The 5293-nt window shown below is 45.0% G+C and overlaps 1 non-coding gene across 1 annotated transcript; it reads right to left on the reverse strand.

The window, feature by feature from the left end:
• Positions 1 to 2919: 2919 nt before the first annotated feature.
• On the reverse strand, positions 2920 to 2991 carry TRNAE-UUC (transfer RNA glutamic acid (anticodon UUC)). The gene has a single exon. It is a non-coding gene; the product is annotated as a tRNA-Glu (tRNA).
• Positions 2992 to 5293: the final 2302 nt, after the last annotated feature.

Raw genomic sequence — 5293 nt, forward strand, 5'->3', positions numbered from 1 at the left:
TCTTAGAAAAAGACCTAACTAGTGTCTGATCAGCCTCGGAACGGCTGGACCTCCAGGTACTCTCTAGGCATCTTCTCCGGCGTTTCATCTCTCTCAACTCCTCAGAAAACCAAGGGGCCAATTGAGATCTACGCTGGGTCAGAGGCCGCAAAGGCACGACACGGTCCAAAGCCCCAGCCGCGGCCTGTTCCCAGGCCGCAACTAGTTCTTCAGCCGTGCCGTGGGCAAGATCCTCAGGGAACGGCCCAAGCTCCGTCAGGAACCTCTCAGGGTCCATCAGGCGCCTGGGACGGAACCAACGCATTGGTTCCATCTCCCTGTGGTGGTGAGCGGCAGTCCAAAAGTCCAGGCGAAGGAGAAAATGATCTGACCATGACACAGGTTCCGTCACTAAATCTCCTAATTCCAGATCATTAAACCACTGTCCAGAGATATAAATCAAGTCCAGTGTGCCTCCCCCAATGTGTGTAGGGCCATCAGTTACATGAATCAGGTCCAAGGCCGTCATGGAAGCCTGGAACTCCTGGACCGCCGTTGATGACAAGCCGGCTGATGGCAAGTTGAAATCCCCCATGACCAAAAGTCTGGGAATCTCAACCGCCACTCCGACAAGCACCTCCAGTAGCTCAGGTAGGGCTGTAGTCACGCAGCAAGGAGCCAGGTACGTGATCAACAAACCCATCTGATTCCTATGGCCCCACTTCACAAGGAGGGATTCACAACCGGCTATTTGAGGCACAGTGGACTTCCTCGGCTCTAGACCTTCTCTAATCAAACCGCCACCCCTCCACCCCTACCTTGGGCCCTCGGTTGATGGAATGCTCGGAAACCCGGAGGGCACAGTTCAACCAGGGGTACACCCCCTTCTGTGCCTAACCAGGTCTCCGTAATGCCCATAAAGTTCGCGGACTCCCTCTGAGTAAGATCACAGATCAGGGGGGCCTTATTGACCACGGACCGGGCATTGCACAACATCACCCGAAGACCCAAGCTCTGAGGGTCTTGGCCATCCGGGGAACGGGTAAGGACTAAGGGGCCGGAGGACGTGATCGCTTTTAAACAGCGAGTACGTGCTCCCAAAAAGCAATACGGCCCCTTGCTTCCGCCATATCTGCCCCTCCCACTTACCGTACAGATGGAACGACCCTCAACACCTGGAACACACCCCTCCCCTTCCGCCTTCGGACCAGATGGAAGAATGCCGCGAGCAGTCCCAGGGACTGGACATTCCCTCCCCGACGAGTTTCTCCCCACACCCGTCTCTTCCCTCCTCCCCCTTAAAAAACCCTTTTTAAAAAACCTATTTAAAAACCCCCAGAGGTTCTTCTTCATCGCATGCCACCTCTCTGGGTCCCAAGACCCTTCGTTAAGGCAGGCCCTCGATAACATAGAGGGCCATTCCTGCGAGGCGGGGGAACCTCGCAGTCGAAGAAGTTCAGGCGAATAGTTCATGAAAAATTATAAATAACAGCAGGAAAAAAGGGCATCCCTGGTCGGTACAATTGCAATTGGTCATACACCATCCCCACCGTCTGCTACATCCCTAATATATTGTTAATTGTCCACAAACGACGCCACGAGGACCAATAATGCCATCTCTTCACTGATATCACTGAGAGCCACGAAAAAAAAGAGCCGCAGGTGAAAATTATGGCCGGGAGTCGAGCCATGGCCAAGAGTTCAGGCCGGGAATCAGCCGATGACTATCACGGCCAAACGTCAGGCCCCACCATTCCTAAGAGGTCTGTAAGGGGCGTGCATAAGTGCACTTGCATGCCTACCGTCCCTGTCCTAATATTCCTTTTTTAATTACTCTTTTCATGTATCCAAATTATGTTTATACTTTTGCCTGTTATCTTATATATGATTGACAAATAAATAAATGTTCATACATATCCTCTACTTAATGGTACAGACATTTACCCTACTATGACTTATTTCATAGAAGACCTTCCAGTCAGTAGTGGAAGATTGTCTAATTGATAGACAATCTGTGACTACTTTTCCACTAGATGGCGCTCAGTGAGGCTTACAATAAAAAAAAAACAATAACCCATAAGAGCATTTGTAAAAAAAAAAATGCTACTAAAAGCATCAACAGCAAAAACAACCTAGACCAGCCTTTCCTAATCAGAACTCTTCAAAATAAATCTAATCTAATCTATCCAGAGAATAATAGATTAGGGCAGGGGTCTGCAAACTTGGCTCTTTTAAGACTTGTGGACTTCAACTCCCAGAGTTCCTTTGCTGGCTGAGGAACTCTGGGAGTTGAAGTCAATAAGTCTTAAAAGAGCCAAATTTGCAAACCCCTGGATTAGGGAAAGTTGCTACAAATGGTCCATATTGCCAATCAGCGGAAAACGTGTTCAGGAAACAGTGCCAACAGGGTCTCCAATTTATAATTCAATTATGATAGACTATAATTTATCTATAAATTGGAAGTGCCATTTGCATTTTTACCTAGCATTTTTTTCACTGCTTGCACTGTTCGTCAAGGCTTATGAGAAGTGCGAGGAGGAGGAGGAGGAGGAGGAAGGGGGTGAAGCTATAAAATTGTCTTCCTTTAGTTTAGTATCCTCCACATGTGAAACACTTTAGTGCCACCTCTTGCCTGCTCTGCTTTTGTCTCAGTCTCTTTAACAGCTAATACTGGATAGAGCCAGGGGTATCAGGATTTCCCTCCCCCCAATACCTCCTTTAACAACTACCAGGATTCCTACCCCAACTGCCATTTTTTTCAAAAGTAAAAAAAGCAAAACCCTGATATTTTGCAAAGCAAGGTTGTAGTCTCCAATATATTTCTGTTTTCAAGAATCCCAATGCTCTGTCCAGGGAAGGGAAAACAATACGCAGACATCAAAATGTCTCCTGGAGGGAAGCATTGAGAAAGAGTTGTGTATAATCTATAAAAGTCCAACTTTCCCATACCGGGAGTTGAACCCGGGCCGCCTGGGTGAAAACCAGGAATCCTAACCGCTAGACCATATGGGAGAGCCTTTTAATAAGCTGAGTGACTGTGTGCTTTGTAGTTGGCTTGGTCTCTCAAAACTAGAGCAACCAGATATTTGAATAAGCAAAGGAAGGTGTCAATTATTGGAAAGGAGAGGGGAAGGGGGAAGAGGATATGCTAATTGCTTACCTTTCTTAATATTTATGACAAAAAAATTACAGCCAAAAACATGTAGATGTACATAGGCTTACATTTATATGAAATTACTTTTTCCAACATCAGTAAGATTAGTTTTTCAGTTGCAGTATTTTTCCACTTAATCTTTATTTTCGAGAACCTACGTTAGCAATAATCGTCAACAATGGCATAATTTTCAAATTTCACCATAGAAACATACGATGAGTCGTGATCAAAGCCAATTGCTGGAATCAGGAAATAAGGTAAATTTAGTTTGTTGAATCTGTCACTGGGTGAAGATAAAAGAAGAAACAGGCAATGTACAGGGTCACAGTAAATGAACATGTGATGGCAAGTTGTGAAAACAGTCCAAAATAAAATAAAATTCAAAAAGACATTAAAAAAGCTGGACAATAATTGATTTTAAGATTGTTGTCCTCCTTTTGTGTCTGGTAACCTTATCTATGACATCTTTTGTAAATGGACAAGTCCCCTGTAGCCATTTTGCAAATGGTCTAATATGGTCTCCAAATTCCTATCTAGCCCAAAAGCTTAAGGATATTTTTACTGAACAGGTAGTCCTCGACTTACGACCACAACTGAGCGCAAAATTTCTTTTGCTAAGTGAGACAGTCATGAAGTGAGTTTTGCCCCATTTTACGACCTTTCTTGCCATAGTTGTTAAACGAATCACTGCAGTTGTTAAGTTAGTAACATGGTTACTTAAGTTGTTAAGTGAATCTGACTTCCCCATTGACTTTGCTCGTCAGAAAGTGGCAAAAGGGGGTCGCCTGACCCCAGGATATTGCAACCGTCATAAATACAAATCAGTTGCTAAGTGCCTGAATTTTGATCATGTGACCACAAGGATGCTGCAAGAGTTGTAAGTGGGGAAAATGACCGTAAGTCGCTTTTTTCAGTGCCATAACTTTAAACGGTCACTAAGTGAACAGTTGTGAAGGATTACCTATACCAGTGACGGCGAACCTATGGCATGCGTGTGCCAGAGGTGGCACGGGGCACCCTCTGTTGCCACGTGAGCCGTTGCTCCAGTTCAGCTCTGCCGCACATGCGCTTCCTGCCAGCCATCTGGTCTTTTGGTCTCTGCCATGCAGTCACGGGAGGTGGGGCATGTGCGGGGGTAGGGCGCATGTGCAGGGGGCATGCACACATTGCATTTTGGGGGTTTGGGCACGCACAGGCATTCACGCACACATGCTTTCGGCACTTGGTCCAGAAAAGGTTAGCCATCACTGGCCTATACTTTTACAGACCTATGGGAAATTTAAGTTCAAATTTTTGATCTATCTCTAATAGCTTTTAGCCCTTATCTGTCTCACAAGCTGGTTCTGAGGATAATAGAAGAACAGAGAGACCAATGGACGTTGTTTTAAGCTCCTAGAAAACATGTTGGATTTGATTGTAATAAATAGGCACCAGCGCTTCCAGGAGAAACTAGACTAATCTGGGGAGGTTTGCGTCCTCCGGGGAAGCTTATATTTATGCATTTATTGCAGCGAGCGGTTATGAGTTAAGGGCTGGTGAAATGAAAAAAGTTCTGCATGTCATCTAGTAAAGCTAATATAATGTAGGTCACAGGCACAATATTGATGTTCATTTTCATTCCACCTTTTTTCTTTTTATCTTGGCTTACTTTTTGGCACCTAAGATCTTGCTTAGTTTACCTCAGCAAGCGTTGACCTCAATGCCTTCCTGCTGCGACCAAGCAACAAGGCAAACATCCATAACAATATTCAGTCTCCAGAGTGTCACAGGCTATTATTTTGCCCATACTTGCTACTATTTTAAAACCGTACAGATCATGAGCCTCCTTATTTGTTCATTTGTTTATGTATTATATATTGAGCAATTTGTCTTACTAGTTTAGTACTGGGGGAAAAAAGCAAGCTGTAAACTAAGTAAACCAATAACTGCCTGCAGAATCACATAACAAAGGAAAGCATGAATGAAGAGCTAAATCTTCAGCAAAAATAACCAGTGGTGGGATTCAACCGGTATAACAACTGGTTCGCTGAGCGTGTGCTTCGCACATGCACTGTTGATTTCCAAACAGGACTAAAACTTACCTTCGACTGCAGCCCCTGTGAATAAAATAGCTGAGGCGTGGCAATCCGCTCTGCCACGCCTATCAGCTGGGCTTCAAAA

Source organism: Ahaetulla prasina, chromosome 2 (genome assembly GCF_028640845.1).
Source record: "Ahaetulla prasina isolate Xishuangbanna chromosome 2, ASM2864084v1, whole genome shotgun sequence".
NCBI lineage: Eukaryota > Metazoa > Chordata > Lepidosauria > Squamata > Colubridae > Ahaetulla > Ahaetulla prasina.